The 17,601-nt window shown below is 39.5% G+C and overlaps 1 pseudogene; it reads left to right on the forward strand.

Annotated features, from left to right (window-relative positions):
• Nucleotides 1-1,497: 1,497 nt before the first annotated feature.
• The window catches only part of LOC100353784 (heat shock protein HSP 90-beta-like), a 32,068-nt pseudogene continuing 15,964 nt past the window's right edge, over nt 1,498-17,601 (forward strand).

The raw sequence follows: 17,601 nt of genomic DNA on the forward strand, positions 1-17,601 counted from the left end.
CAAATGTTTATTCATCCTGTAGCCTGTGCTAGAATATCCCTCTTTTTTTAAGAATGGGTAATATTCCATTGCATATATATGCCACATTTTGTTTATTAATTCATCTATCCACCAACATTTTGTTGGTGATGTGAATAATTCTACTGTGAACATTGGTGTACAAATATCTGTTTGAGTCTTTGAAACTCTTTCAATTACTTAGAATAAATACAGGAGAGTTGACTTGCTGAATTCAAAGTACTTCTATGCTTATTTTTGGCAGAGAGAATTGCAAATTGTTTTCCACAGTAACTGCACCATTTTACATTTCCTCTAGGAAGACATGCGATTTCCAGTTTTTCCACATCCTATCCAATATGTTGTATCTTTGGTTTGTTTTGATAATAAGTATGCTAAAAAGTGAAAAGTGCTGTCTCAGTATGCTTTTAATTTGCATTTCCACATTTGAAACACTTTGGAAACATTTTGAAAATGTAGCCAGTTCTGGAAAATGTAAAGAGTCTATATGGAAACCTGAAATTCCAGCTTCTTTGATAAACCGGAGTGTGTGATAGTATAGAGTTCTAACTTTCAGCTATGAGATGGGGCTGAGAAGTGGTAGCCCACTTTGGATAGAACACATGTTATCCAGATGAGGCAGAGGCTTCTCAGGCCACCCTACATAGCCCACTCATTTATGCTATTTGCATAGCCCATATAAATAGCAAGTTTGAAGTTGCTGCCATCAAATTATCTGAATGTAGCTTGTAAGTATTTTGATATTTAGTTGCCATGTTGTTGACTTGGGAGATAGAGATGAATTTATCAAGCTGAGTGAAATGAAATTTTAGCTGTTACGACCTTCTTAGATCTATACATATTGTGTTTGTGGGCAGCATTTAATTCAAAATGCATTCTAAATAAAAATTACGTCCTGAGGCCGGTGCTGTGGCACAGCGGGTTAACACCCTGGCCTGAAGTGCTGGCATCCCACATGGGCACTGGTTCGAGACCCGGCTGCTCCACTTCTGATCCAGTTCTCTGCTATGGCCTGGGAAAGCAGTAGAGGATGGCCCAGGTCCTTAGGCCCCTGCACCCACATGGGAGACTTGGAAGAAGCTCCTGGCTCCTGGCTTCGGTTCGGCGCAGCTCTGGCTAGTTGGGCCAATTGTGGCCAACTGGGGAGTGAACCAGGGGATGAAAGACCTCTGTCTCTTTCCCTGGCTCTCTCTCTCTCTCTCTCTCTCTACCTCTCCTCTCTCTGTGTAACTCTGACTTCCAAATAAATAAATGAATCTTTAAAAAAATTACCTCCTGTAGTATTGCTATTTTAAAAATCTAATTAAATTGAGAGATTCCAAGATGGCAGATTAGGGAAGGACATACTGTGCTAGGCTAGGGTTAGACAGTTTAAAAAATGTATAGGAATTGCACTCTCAGGGGAGAATTGGAGAGAAAACTGAACTGGAAATCCTACAAGAGGAAGAGGAACACCATGGAACTGTGTGGAGGTTGGGGATGAGCTGCATGAACAAGAATACAACAACTGCACTAGTTGACAGCTGGAGCAAGCGACAGCTTGGAGACCGAGGTGAAATCAAATTGCAGCAATCCATGGTGTGATAGCCAGAGAGAGCGTGATGTGAGCCCAGACTAGAGCCCTAGGGGCTAGAAGTTGCTAGCAGTTTCTCATTGATAGAGTGGAAGTAGAGGGTGCATGATTATCTTGCCCCAACTTCACTACAGTTCCATGCTGCCTTGCTGAAAAAGGGAAGGCGCCATTTTGGGTTTGGGTGGGACTTTGTGTGCATGCACAGCTACTGCCTGACATAGGACACCATTTTTTTTTGGCAGTACTGGCAGCAGTGGCAGGGTGAGAGCAACATTTGGCCAGTGGCTCTTGTGTATGCATGTGATCCAGAGGTAGCAGAGGGAACAATTCCTAGTCCCCACTGACTTTAAGCCTGGCTGGGAGGTGACTGGGCAACCTCATAGGACAGTAAGGCACCTGCATCTTCCCAGGATCAAGATGCATAGGCAGAGCTGTCTCTGGGGAAATCTGCTTCTCTGTTGACTGGATAGGCTGGCAGGGCAGAGAAAAGCCTCTGCACCCAGCTACTATAGTTGTTTTGTGTGCTGGGACCATCAGGACATGGTGGTTAAATGAGAAAGTGGGGGGTGTGACTGGGTCTCTGGGCAATCACTGGGTTTGGTTCCACATGTTCCGATCCTTGGTTGCCTAGAACAGGCCATTGCAGCAGAAACTGTGCCTACAGTGAGGACTGTGTAGATCATTTCTGCAGTTCATATGGTGGCGTGAAACACAGTGGGGACCAACACCCAGGCATTGAGATCTACCATGCCCAATTAGGAATTTACCTTGGATACTCGCCCCATACTGGAGCACTGACCAGAGCTCCCTGGCCACACCCGGTACAGACCTTTTTGTATTCACTGGAAGTATAGACATTCCACTAAGACACAGAGGCATAGCTCAAAGATAAATGCCACTAGAGAAAAAAAACAAAAATAAACTCCACAAACAGCTGAAAAAATGCAGAAATTCAAGAAGAAGAAGAAAATAGAAAACTTAAAAACAGTGTTGGAGATTTATGGCAAAAAAATGACCTAAGTGAAAGATCTCTGTGAATGAGATCTCAGTGGAAATAATGGGCCATCAAAGAAGGAGGTACCTTTCTCTGAAGGGATAAGAGAACTTCCACTTTGACTATGGCCTTGTCTAAAGAAGATTGGAGTTGGTGAACTCAAGAGGCTTCCATAGCCTTGGCAGCTCATGACAAGAGCCTTGGGTGATGACTGACGTCATAAATAAGAGTGCCAATTGTTAAATCAACAATGGGAGTCACTGTGCACCTACTCCTCATGTAGGATCTCTGTCCTTATGGTGTTGTACTTTGTGAATTAATGGTAGAACTAATACTCAAACAGTATTCTATACTTTGTGTGTCTGTGTGGGTGCAGTCTGTTGAAATCTTTACTTAGTATATATTAGGTTGATCTTCTGTGTATAGAGATAATTGAAAATGAATCTTGATAAAGAATGGGATGGGAGAGGGAGTGGGAGATGGGATGTTTGTGGGTGGGAGGGAGATTATGGAGGGCAAAGATGCTATAATTCAAAAATTATACTTTGGAATTTATATTTATTAAATAGAAGTTGAAAAAAATAAAAAAATATATAAAAAACAAATTTCCTGGAGGAAGGGTGGACCAGTTTCAAACTTCAAAAAAAAAAAAAAAAAAAGAGAAATTTCAAAAAGAGCTGTGTACCAACAAATTGGAAAACTTAGAAGAAATGGATAGTTTCCTAGAAACATGCAATCTACCAAAATTGAGTCAGGAACAAATAGAAAACTAACCAGGACTGAAATTGAACCAATAACAAAGACCCTCCCAACAAAAGAGGCCCAGGACCAGATTGATTTCTTTTTTTTTTTTTTAAGATTTTATTTATTTATTTATGTGAGAGTTAGAGTTACAGACAGTGAGATGGAGAGACAGAGAGAAATGTCTTCCTTCCGTTGGTTCACTCCCCAGATGGCTGCAACAGCTGGAGCTGTGCCAATCTGAAACCTGGAGCTGGGTGCTTCTTCCCGGTCTCCCATGCAGGTTTAGGGGCCCAAGCACTTGGGCCATCTTCTACTGCATTCCCAGAACATAGCAGAGAGCTGGATTTGAAGAGGAACAGCTGGGACTAGAACCGAATAACCTACTGCGCCACGGAGCCAGCTCCTGGTCCTGATTTCTTTACTAATGAATTTGTTCAGACATTTAAAGCAGACTAAATCCAATTCTTCTCAATCTATTCAAAATAATTGAAAGGGAGGGGATTCTCTCAAACTCTTTCTATGAAGCCTGACTCACAACATAGAAAGAGAACTATAATGAATATCCCTCATACTGAAGAACAAAAACCATATGGTTATCTCAATAGATGCAGAGAAAGCATTTGATAAACTACAACATCCTTTCATGATGAAAACTTTAAGCAAACTGGGTATAGAAGGAACATTCCTCAACACAATCAGGACAATTCATGACAAACTCAAGCCAGCATCCTATTAAAAGGGGGAAAGCTGGAAGCCTTCCTCCTAAGATCCAGAACCAGACAAGGATGTCCACTCACCGTTGATATTTAATATAGAGCCTTAGCCAGGTAAAGAAATCAAATGGATACAAATTGCAAAGGAGGAAATTGAACAATCCCTATTTGCAGATGACATGATTCTATATAAATGGATCAGGAAGACTTCACTAAGAGACTCCTGGAACTTATAATAGAATTTGGTAAAGTGGCAGGATATGAAACCAACAAAGAAAAATCAATAGGCTTTGTGTATACAATGTCATGACTCAGAAAGAACATTTAAGATCAGGCCCATTCATGATTCCTCCAAAAAGAATTAAATACGTTGGGATAAATTTAACCAAGGATGTAAAAAATCTCTATGATGAAAATTGAGAAACATTATAGAAAGAAATGGAAGACATTAAAAAATGGAAAAATCTTCCTTGTTCATGGATTAGAGAATCAACATTATCTTAATGATCTTAATGTCCATACCACCAAAACAATTTATAGATTCAATGTGATCCCCCCCGCTTTTTTTTTTTTTTTGACAGGCAGAGTGGACAGTGAGAGAGAGAGACAGAGAGAAAGGTCTTCTTTTGCCGTTGGTTCACCCTCCAATGGCTGCCACGGCCGGCGTGCTGATCCAATGGCAGGAGCCAGGTACTTATCCTGGTCTCCCATGGGGTGCAGGGCCCAAGCACTTGGGCCATCCTCCACTGCACTCCCTGGCCACAGCAGAGAGCTGGCCTGGAAGAGAGGCAACCGGGACAGAATCCGGTGCCCCGACCGGGACTAGAACCTGGTGTGCCGGCGCCGCAAGGCAAAGGATTAGCCTAGTGAGCCGCGGCGCTGGCCCAATGTGATCCCAATCAAAATACCAACAATGTGCTTCACAGATCTAGAAAAAAAAAGCTAAAATTTATTTGGAAACACAAGAGATAAAGCAATCTTATACAACAAAAACAAAGCTAGAGGCATCACAGTAACAGATTTTAAGACATGTTACAGGAGAGTTATAATCAAAACAGCCTGATAGTGGCACAGAAACAGACTTGTAGACCAATGGAACAAAATAGAAACTCTAGATTTCAGTCCATGCCTCTACAACCAACTTATCTTCGACAAACAAGCTAAAGTCAATCCTTGGAGCAAGGACAGTCTCGTTAACAAACGGTGGGGAGGAAACTGGATCTTCACATGCAGAGTATGAAACTAGACTCCTACATTACACCTTACACAAAAATCCACTCAAAATGGATCACAGACATAAATCTATGACCTGATACCATCAAATCATTAGAAAACTTTGGGGAAACTCTGCAAGACATTGGCATAGGCAAGGACTTCTTGGAAAAGAGACCCAGAAGCACAATCAGACAAAATTGATAGTTGGGATTACATCAAGCTGAGAAGCCAAAGCACTGCCAAAGAAACACACAGCAAAATGAAGAGGCAACAGACAGAATGAGAGAAAATATTTGCAAACTACACAACTGATAAAGGGTTATCACTGAGATTCTATAAGAGCTCAAGAAATTCAACAACAATAAAACAATTTAAGAAATGGGCAAAGCACTTAAACAGGAAATTCAAATGGCCAACAGACACTTGAGAAAAAGCACAGGGTACTAGCCATCAGAAAAATGCAAATCAAAATGATGGTGAGGTTTTGCCTCACTCCAGTTAGAATGATTCTTATACAGAAATCAACAAATGAAAAATGCTGGCAAAGACGTGGTGGGAAAAATGTACTGTAGTCCCACTGCCAGTGGGAATGTAAACTGGTACAGCCACTATGGAAGACAGTATGGACATACCTCAGAAATGTTAATATAGACCTTCTGTATGATCCAGTCATTCCACTCCTGGGAATTTACACAAACCAAAAGAAATTAGTATTTGAAAGACTTATTTGTACCTCCTTGTTCATCACAGCACAATTCACAATAGCTAGATATGGAATCAACCCAGATGTCCATCAACTTTAAACTGGATAAAGAAATTATGGAGTATATATACTCAATTGTAGAAAACATGAAATTTTGTCTTTTGCAACTGTATGGATGCAACTGGAAACCATTATACTTAATGAAATAAGCCAATCTAAAAAAGACAGGTATCATATGTTTTCCCTGATCTGAGGTAACTAGTAGAGAACCTAAAATATAATGTATTGGAGTGAAATATACATTTTGAGATTCAATGATAGTTTACTGCTCTTGTTTTTCCCGTTGAGAAACAGTATTTTGTTTTATTATTCTTTTTTCCCTTCATACTATTTGTTGAACTTTTACTTAGTGTTGGGTTAACTGTACCATCATTAAGTAACCTGAAAATATATGTTTGTAAAATTTAAGAGTAGGAATGTGAGAGGGAGGAGTAACAATATTTGGAGCATGGGTGGTGGTGTGCGTGTCACCATGTTCCTAAATCTGTATATAGGAAATTCTTAAAACTTGTATAATTTAAATAATATTTTTAAAAATGAAATAAAAACTACATTTTCATATAACATAAATAAATCTCATAATCATGATGAAAAATCTAAATTAAAGAAACATTGGGAAATCACCTATAAGACCTTCATAGATAGTTTTAATAAAAACATGAAAACAGAGGTTTGCACTGCAGTGTAGTGGGTAAAGCCACTGCCTGCAATGCTGGCACACCCTATGGACACCAGTTTGAGTCCTGGCTGCTCCTCCTCTGAACCAGCTCTCTGCTATAGTCTAGGAAAGCAGTAGCAGATGGTCCAAGTATTTGGGCCCCTGTACCCACATGGGAGACCTGGAACAAGCTCCTGGCTCCTGGTTTTGGATCAGCCCAGGTTTAGCCATTGCAGCCTTTTGGGGAGTGAACCAGAGGATGGAAGACTTCTCTCTCTGCTTCTCTATAACTCTACCTTTCAAATAAAGAAATAAATCTTAAAAAATTGTAAACAATAAATGGTTGCTTTAATGGGAAAAACACCTAGGCCTTAAGTCTGTTTTCATTTTTGTCCCTCCCTCCCTCTCCCTCTCTCTCTCTCTCTTTTCTTCCTTTCTTTCTTTTTCCTTCCTTCTTTTTGATTGTCCTAAAGCAGGCTTGCTAAAATCTACTCATAGCTATACCAACCCACATCTCTAGGACATCTGCTTGAACTCATGTTGCTTTTCCATTTTAAAGGAAATGGATAACAGCAAGATATTAACAACAGTGATGTAATGCCTTCTGTTTCCTTACTTCATCTACTTTGATTTCCTGAGAGAAGACTTAAAGGCAGAAATGTGTGGAGAAGTTTGGGGCAAAATAAAAATTGCACTGGGAACCAGTAAACCATGTATGGTACAGAATTGGGGAGATAAAATGTTTTTGCCTCTCTGAACAGAATACAGTAATGCAGCTGGAAGGTTAAAAAGTGGCAATGTTCAGAGGTAGTAATCTCTGCTTGGATTATTATTGATTTCCTGATGGATGCCATTGACTCTTGGGTTTTTCTGAGCAGCTCAGTGGGAAGAAGAATTGAGCAAATAAAAGACAGAGCAGAAGAATAAGAATAGAGTAGAATGGAGACTGTATGGTGGATACAGTTGAAGACTAATGTGCTTGGGCTGGCCCTGGGGCACAGTGGGTTAAGATGCAGTCTTCAAAGCTGGAATCCAATATAAGTACCTGTTGAATACTGTACTGCTTTGCTTCTCATCCAGTTGTCTGTTAGTGTATCTGGAAAAGCACTGGATGATGGCCCAAGGGCTTGGGCCCCTGCTACACATGTGGGAGACCCAGATAGAGTTCTGGTCCTGACTGTTGTGACCTTTTGAGGAGTGAACCTGCAAATGGGAATTCTCTCTCTTTCTCTTTCAAATAAATGAAGCAATCTTTTTTATATATAGACTGAGATATGGATACTTGATATGAAAAACTTAATTGCGAGATCCAAGATGGCTGATTAGAGAAAAGACTTGCTTTTTTGACCACAGGAAGATAATAGAAGAAACGGGGAGGAACTGCATTCTTAAGGTAATGTTTGAGAGAAGTTTGCAGTAGGAATTCTACAAAGAGAGATGGTCTAGGCAGTGGGAACAGTACAATAATGCAGCAATGAGTAGAACATTGCCAGTGCTTCCTGCAGCTGGGGGCAGGGAGGATGCCATTCTTGGAGCAAGGAACGCAACAATCAACAGGGAGGAAACACCATGTTAATAAGGCAAGAGGAGGCTGCTGTGCCCCGTGCATGAATGGGGGATTTTATCTGAATGATAAATCCGCAGTCTCTACTAACTCTGTGTGTGGCCTGGAGGGTTGGCAGAAGATAGGGTGCCCACTGAGGCCCATAGAGTGCCTTCCTCCCCTCAGTCAGTCACTTCACCCAGACTTGAATTCCAAGGCAGAGCACCAACCAACCCACATCAACAAGGCAGCTGGCTCTGGGAATGCCAGGGTTTTTTCTCTAGATGAAGCCTTGAATTTTATAGTGAGAACAAGGAAAAATGCAAGCTAACAATCTTGAGAAGAACCTGAATGATTTACAAACAAGGAAACATTCTGGGATCTGTGAACTGTGTGCTCTGTGACATCAAAACCCGGAACACATTTGTTATACTAAATACTAAACCTGGAACACCTTCTATTTCTTCCTTTCCATTATTTGGTATTATTTCCTCCCTCAGTTAGGGAACTTTAGTGTATAAACTTTGTTTCTGTGTTAAGGAGAATTCTACTGATTAAAATCAACCAGTATTCCTGGGGTGTTACTTTTTATTTTTCTCTACTTATGGATTCTTGGCCTGCCTAACAAATAATTGTAATGTTTTCTGACAATGCCTTTCATTGTGTTCTTTTTGGAATTTTTAATAGAAGTGTTTTTTTCCTTTCTCCCTCTTTAATCACTTTACTCTCTTTCCCTCTGAGTTATTCACTTGATCTTCTACTTAAGGCTGTCCAGAGCTTTAATGACTGCAAATCAAAGGGTAGTCATTTGTCAGGAACAAAACTATGAAAGAGCTTTGAATCTTAAGGTAATCAGAATTTTTTTCTGTTTTACTAACAATAAAAGTTAAATCTTTTTCAATTTTATTCCTTGAGATTTGTCTAATTGAGATATGCAAAGTGATTATTTAAAACGTATCTCACCAAAGGAAAACACTTTGATCTTAATGCTTGTATGAGCATTGAGGTTTATTCTTAAACTTTGAAAAATCAAAAGTACTCTTGAGCCTATTTGTTTTAAACAACTTAAAAATATTTGTCTGGAGATCATTAATAATGAATAGGATTTCAATAAGTGTTCTAATATATTACCTTTAATATACTTAAATAACTTTTACACTATTGATTATTGTCATGATACACACACACACACACACACACACACATATATATTTTAAAAGTTTATTTCTGGTGGGGGAATATTTGGTCTGTAGGGGAAGATATCATTCAGGATGCCCACATCTCTGATCAGCATGCCTGGGTTCAAGTTCTGGCTGCCTTCTTGATTCCAGTTTCCTGCCAGTGTGTACCCTGGGAGCCAGCAGGTTATGATTCAAGCAGCTGTCTCAGTGCTACCCATATCTAAGACCTGGATATAGTTCCTGAATTCTGGCTTCAGCCTGGCCTGACCGAGGATATTGTGGGCATTTAGGGAGTGAAGCAGTGCATGGGACTAGATTCTCTCTCAGTCTCTCTCTCCTTTACTTTATGTCCTAAAATAAAACCAAATTTTATTATTTGAGAAAAAAAATGCTGTATGTGATAGTTGCATAAAACAGCACCACTTACAATAATTTTTAATTCAAAGTTTAAGAACCATATCTCATTAAAATGCAAAATAATCCTTATGCAAAGAACAAGCTCTTCAGAAATACTTCAAAAAGAAATAAAATATAAAAATTTTCCATGAAATATTTCAGCTATTTATATATATTATACATATATAAATATGTAAGCTATTTCTATAATATGTAAGCTAAATTATTTAAGTCTTAAATAATTAAGGCATTTTGTACTTTGGTTTACCCTTTCTTTATTTTTTAAGATTTTATTTATTTATTTGAGAGGTAGAGTTATAGACAGTGAGAGGGAGAGACAGAGAGAAAGGTCTTCCTTCCGTTGGTTCACTCCCCAAATGGCTGCAATGGCCAGAGCTGCGTCGATTCGAAGGCAGGAGACAGGTGCTTCTTCCCAGTTTCCCTCTTGGGTGCAGGTGCCCAAGCACTGGGCCATCTTCTACTGCTTTCCCAGGCCATAGCAGAGAGCTGGATTGGAAGAGGAGCAGACGAAACTAGAGCCAGCGCCCATATGGGATTCTGGCGCCACAGGTGGAGGATTAACCCGCTGTGCCACGGCGTTGGCCCCAGCTTACCTTTTCTTGAACCATCTTTTGTTTCAGGTGGTGGTCATGTGATATTAAATATTTTGGACATCTGGCTCAAGAAAATTTTAGTTGGGAGTTCACCAAGCTTTCTGTTTATGGGGCTTATATACATGGTTTGCAATCTATCTCACCTTGAATTGGCAGTTAACATTTTCTGGCTTGATGGCTTATTGACCACTGCTTTGGTGGAAACATAATATGAACATATATATTCAGTCTGCCACTGGAAGGGTGTAGATGGTGGTGGAAACCAAAAGAATTGAAATAAAAATTAAGAAACTAGTCTATAAACATTTTTTGGAGTAACACATTAATAAAATTGCCACTGACTCCAATCCTAATCTATAAATTACTAAAGTGGAAATTTTTTTCTGATATGGAATACAGGTTTTATATAATATATAGATATTTTCCCTTTTCAATGGAAATAATATGAAACGGAATTTATCAGAATTGCTCTATTTTTAGGGCATACATTTGTGGAACTATATATAGCAAGTCATCACCAATAATTGAAACAAAATTTGGTTTTCACTTTGCTGAAGAAAACTATTCTCTCTATAGGAAATAAAACCATATTCTCTCTATAGAAAATGATACTCTAAAATTATAAGGGAATATCATTATGTTCTTAGAATTGTAGCACAAATCAGATGGAAACTCTTAAAAAAATGAAAAATAAAAAGAATTACAAGAAGTGAGGACCAAGGGCTATGCATTTTGAAAAGGGATAAAATAGGAGCCTGAAGCACCAGCATCCCATACGGGTGCCAGATCAAGTCCCGGCTGCTCCACTTCTGATCCAGCTCTCTGCTAAGGCCTGAGAAAGCTGTGGAAGATGGCCCAAGTCCTTTGGACCCTCACCCACTGGAAGACCCAGATGAAGCTCCTGGCTCCTGGCTTCCGATCAGCCCAGCTCTGGCTGTTTCGACTATTTGGGGAGTGAACCAGTGGATGGAAAAACTCTCTCTCTTTCTCTCTCTCTCTCTCACTCTCTGTAATTCTACCTTTCAAATAAACAAATAAAATCTTAAAAAAAGAGAAGGGATAAATATAAATATATTATACCGATGAACTACTTGCAATTCATTAAAATTATATCCTCAGTATTTTCTTGTGTTTATAACATTTTATTTAGCTTGAAACTTTAATGATATTAATTGTATTATCTTAAATAAATAGTAATCATACCCAATCATATATTTTATAAGTTTTATTAAAGAGAACCCTCAAATTTTAACATCTTTCACATGTAAAATATCTTAATTCATTGACTAAGAGAATTTAATGCGTGGCTTAACTAAATAGATCAATGAAGATTCCATTTTAGTCTCATGAATAGTGTAGGTTAATGGACATGATTTGTGTACTTCCACAATGGGGGAAAATGTAACAAGAAATTGGGTGGCTCATCAAGAGGTTTCCAGTCAGGATAAATGAAGTAGCATAAATTAAAATAAAAGTTAATTTGATGTTTTAAAGAATTACATTATCAAAATAAAGGAGCATCATCTGTGTATTTGAAAAAGCAGACCAGACCTTAAGTGATTCCTATGCATATTTATGTGTTATTTTTTCATCCAGATAAAAAGTTCATTGATGGATTGTATAAATTTATTATTCTGAATCTACCAAACAAAGGAAATATTAATCCAATCACTGAAATATTCTGCCTTAACAGGGATGTACATATATCAATATCGTTGACAGCGATATCGGTATTCTGTAAGAGTTTTGGGAAAATAAAAAGCCTATGACTCACTTTGAAAAATTACTAATGTGTTCTGGGAGATAGACAAGAGTCTGGGGACAAGTAGATAACAAGGGTTACTGCATTACTTTGAAGTTAGCAGCAGCTTAACTAGTACCTCTCTTATCCAGACGGACCAAGACAGAGGATGAATTTTGGAAACCAGTGAGAGAGATTGGGATGTTATCAGCTGTCATGGTCATTTGGATGATTTTTGTTCAATATTAGTTAGTTTGAGGTCAATTTGAAAGTTTAGGGGAGAGGAAATAGCCCAAATTCATTCTGTCCACTGCTTCCTAAATCCTGCTAGTTTTCTCCACAGGTTGAACTCAACTGCAAACCAATGACATCATGAATCTGATTCATACAGATCAGCCTCTTGGGCTAGAAAGCAATTTTGAGAATAGAAATGGAGTAGGGACTATAAAGGGGAACTAGAATGAAAAATGATGTAAAAGAGTGTCAATTTTATGTGTGGATCAAGGATCAAATCCTAAGACCTTAAACCATTAAATTACCAGAGGAAAACCTAGGGGAAATGTTTTAATACATTGGCCTAGGTAAAAAATTCTTGGATAAAATCCCAGAAGCACAAATAAGAAAAGCAAAAATCCACAAATGGGATTATATCAAGCTAAGTACCTTCTGAGAGCAAAGGAAGCAATAAACAGTGATGAGAGTGTTAGGGTCCGAAAAAGCCCACCGCCCAAGGAACGACTCCAAGAGACTTTTTCTCTCATGCAACCAGCAAAGGGTTAAATTTATTGATCCAACATGTTGGGGCCCTCTGACAAGGACAGAGGAGCCGTGAGGAACTACAGCATAGGGTTTATAAAGGCAAAAACCGCAAAATCGGGAGGGGGGAGAGAATACACGGTTGCTAAGCGGTTGCTAAAATCTTACAATCAGCAATTATGATTTTAAGACATAGACAAATCACATCTTCATTATTAGCCCAGGTAACCCAGGTGCAACCTTTCTACTTTTAAGCTTGAGCAATCATGCTAGGGGTTTTTTGTGCGTTGCCAAGGGTGATGTAGTGCACTGCTATTGTCCGACTATTTGAGATCATAGTTTCGGACCAGAGTCTCACGGGGGGGGGGGGGGGGGTTGCTTTCCCAGAATGCAGTCTCAAGTGCTCCAAAATGGAGTCCCTACTGTCAAGGTGCTACTTTACTCTGTCTTATTTTCACAGCTGCACCAGGAAGGTTTAAACCTGTAAGCTTAAGCTTAACTTTTTACACCCGCACATATACAGTTTTAACTCTTCAAGAGTGGGAGAAATATTTGGAAACTATGCATCTGATAAAGAATTAAAATCTAGAATTTATAAATAAAAACATTAAAAGAATGGCTATTATCCAAAAATTAAAAAAATAAGTAAGAATGTTGAGGTTACAGAGAAAAATTTACTCTAAGACACTCTTGGTAGAAATGCAAATTAGTAAAACCCTTATGGAAACCTGCTTGGCGAAACTCAGAAAGCTAAAAATCGATCTACAATATGACTCAGCCATCCCACTCCTGGGAATTTAATCCAAGGGAATGAAATCAGCATATGGAAGAGACATCTGCACTCCTCTACTTACAGCAATTCAATTCACAATTGCTAATATATGGAACCAAGCTACATATTCATCAACGGGTGACTGAATAAAGGAATGTGGTATATATACATTAAGGAATACAACTCAACCATAAAAAAGAAGAGAATCCTTACATTTACAACAAAATGGAAGAAGCAGAAAGTCAATAAACAACATTAAATAAACCAGATCCATAAAGAAAACTATCACATCTTTTCTGCTTCATGGGTGTCAATCTATAGAAACTACACAGTTGTGTGGATAGCATATCATTTGTTATTAATTATAAATATTTCTTTACTGAATAATACCATGTAAATGACAACAGACTCTTCTTGCACACATTAAAAGGATTTTGGCGTACTAGTGATTTTTTGTTCTTAATATGGGTGTTGGTTATGAGTGTAGTCAGAGGACAACAAACCATTTTTCTGTTCATGTATGTGCATTTTTGGTATGCATGCTGTATTTAAATTAAATGTCAAGAAACAAAATTAAATGTTAAAAACAAACGAAACCCTCAGTTTTTATATATACACTAAGTGTATATATTATATTTCTTTTTTTTTTTAACTTTTATTTAATGAATATAAATTTCCAAAGTACAGCTTATGGATTACAATGGCTTCCCCCCATAACATCCCTCCCACCCACAACCCTCCCCTTTCCCACTCCCTCTCCCCTTCCATTCACATCAAGATTCATTTTCAATTCTCTTTATATACAGAAGATCAGTTTAGCATACATTAAGTAAAGATTTCAACAGTTTGCTCCCACACAGAAACATAAAGTGAAAAATAATAGATGATTTTTTAAATGATGATGAAATCAGATCAGACCCATTGTCATGTTTAATCCCAGCGAGAGTCAGTTGGGAATTGCTAATTTCTTCTTTTTTTATATTATATTTCATCACACATCTTGAAAAATAAGACATGATGTGATCACTTGTCTTATAGAATAAATTCGATCACTTCTATGTTCCTTCATGAGTACTTGTAGCAAAGAAGTTTTTCAAACCGAATAAAAATAATAGTCTTTTATTTCTTAATGATTAATGCAATGCTTTTCCATAAAGCTTTTTGTCTCTATCATTATTTCAGATGCATTATATTATTGTATGAGTATTTTGATCTTCACGCTTGAAAGATTGTAGCAAACAAAGTCAGCTGGTATGATAAATTTTTTTCCTGGCTCAGTCATTAAAAAACATTGAAAGTTAAATATTAGGTAGATTAAAGAACAATATTTGATCTGCTGTCATGTATTTACATTAATAAGATCCCTCAAGTTTGTTCAGCACGAGGTCTCTTGGCACCATGTTTGTGAGATTTCTAACAGTTTTACTGTCATTGGAAAGAACAAAGCACTGCTTGTTCTCCTTTCTGCCTTCAATCCTATTCTTTCCCTTTCTCTTTTCTCTATACTTCTCTTGGGCAAACATTTACTGAGCCCTAACCCGGTAATGACTCTGGTGTTATCTGTGATAAGATGTGTGTTACCATTGTCTTCAAAGTGTTTCTAAGCAGTGAGGAAATGAATAGAAAAGGAGGTAGTATAATGGAATAGGTTAAATACTGTGATCTGGGAAGTTCAGGTTGCTAGAAGCACAAACAGTGAGCTCCTAACATGGATTTTACTGACTAAAAGGAGTAAAACCCAAGCAAAGTTTTTTTTTTTAATATTTTATTTATGTATATGAGAGGTAGAGTTACAGACAGTGAGAGAGAGAGAGAAGTCTTCACTCCCCAAATGGCTGCAACGGCCAGAGATGCGCAAATCTGAAGCCAGGAGCCAGGAGCTTCTTCCAATCTCTCACACAGGTGCAGGACCCCAAGGACTTGGGCCATCTTCTGCTTTCCTAGGCCATAGCAGAGAGCTGGATCGGAAGAGGAGCAGCAGGGACTTGAACCGGCACCCCTATGGGATGCGGGCCACCACAGGCGGAGGATTAACTTGAGCCACATCACCTGGCCCTAAGCCAAGATTTGAATGAACCTCAATGGTAAATGAAAATCATCCAAAGAGAAAGAACTAACAGATCCGGGGCAAACTTCAGATAAGGATCAATATGAAGAAGAGCAGAGAGATGGGGAAGGAGAGAGAACACGGGCTTGTTAAATGATGGCTTCAATTCTTCATTTCATTTTACAGTTTCAGTGATAACTTACTTGATACATATGTTTCCTGGAAATAGGTTGTGCTACAGTACTTGAAATATATTTCGAAATCTTTAAAGCATTTGTTTTTCACTCTAAAGGATCTGCCTTTAAAAATTTTTTTAAAAGTAACAGTTAAATAGCTATTATATAATTCTCATCTAAATGTTGACACCACCATCCCTCTAGGTATTTGCTTTAAATAGGAATGGGGTGACACCTGAATTTTTTCAGCATCTTCTAGTTTTAGTTTCCTCTTTTTCAGCAATTTCTAGATCTCTATCATGAGATTTTCTTCCTAAATGGCTCCATATGTGTACTGGCCCAAATGGGTTAGCATATAGCACCAGGAATTATAGAAAATGTCTTTTCCAAGGGAAAGACAGGTTCACACGGCACATACTATCCCCTAGCAGTGTGATTATATACACAATTTATAGTTAGATAGAAGACAATGTTTAAGTATACACAGAGGCACATTTTACAGTAACTGCTGGGGTGTGTTCTATCAGAAATTTCACTCCGCACTGTCGCTCCCCCTCTTCGTGGAGGAGCAACACTGAACCCTGCGCTGTTCTTTCGTCTGCTCGGCCCTCCCCGGGTTTGCTGCTGGTTCTTCCCGGGTTGGCTACTATCCCTTCCACCTCCGTGGAAGGGCAGTTCCCCCTGGCCGCATTCCCCACTTCCGCAGGGGAGCGGCACACCGCCGGCCGGGTCTCTCGGGGGCTGCACGGGTTCCCTTAGATGTTCCCCATAGATGTTCCTCGTGCATGCCGTCTCTCTCCTCCTTTATAGTCCTCCTCCGCCAATCCCAACTCGGCTGAGTACGCTGCTCTCCAATCAGGAGCAAGTCCTACAGTTAATTGGTTGAACTGGAGGCAGCTGTGCGGAAGCTGTTTACTTCTCTCCCAGCGCCATATTGTGGGAGAGCAGATGCATAGAATAAGTCCTAATTCGAGTAACTTAGTCTAGTCCGGATTGCTCCCCACAGATCCCCCTTTCTTTTTATTTTTGGCGTTGATACGCGCCTGTCTTCGGTGTCCCGCGGCACACACTAGAGTTGCCACAGGCTCTTACAAGTCCTATCCATCAGGCAAACCGAATCCGGGTCCTCTCTTCGCCATGTTGTGAGGAGGTTTTTAGGCGCTGATGCGTGCCTGTATTCGGTGCCCTGCAGCGCATACTCTGCTCTGCTAGAACTGCCTGCAGGTGTTTACAAAACCTATCAGGCAAACCGAATCCAAGCCTTCTCATTGCCGTATTGTGGGGGAGACTTATTAGTGTTGGTTTGTGCCTATCTTCGGTGACCTGCAGCTCATACTCTGGTCGAGCTTTGCTGGCGCTTACCGCCTTAAATCAGGCAGACCGAATCCAAGCCTTCTAATTGGCATGTTGAGGGGAGGCCTTATTTTTCTCTATTTCTCTATCTCCGGGCATTCCTACCTCTCCCATTTCACTTCTATCTTCCAGCATTCCCATTTCTCTTTTACTTCACTTCCAAACTTCTGTTTCTCTTATCCCTGCGGCTTTCCGGCACCTCGCCCCGCCGGCGGGTTCCCGGCTCTGCGCCGCTTCAGCCCGCGCGCCTCTCTGCGCGGCTTCCCGGCTTTGCGCGGTCCGCGGTCTCCACGCTTAACCCTTTCGCGTCTGAACCACGGCCTACGCCAGCGTTCCCTATCTAT

This window comes from Oryctolagus cuniculus, chromosome 5 (assembly GCF_051225735.1).
Source record: "Oryctolagus cuniculus isolate XC-2025 breed Fujian yellow rabbit chromosome 5, ASM5122573v1, whole genome shotgun sequence".
Lineage (NCBI taxonomy): Eukaryota > Metazoa > Chordata > Mammalia > Lagomorpha > Leporidae > Oryctolagus > Oryctolagus cuniculus.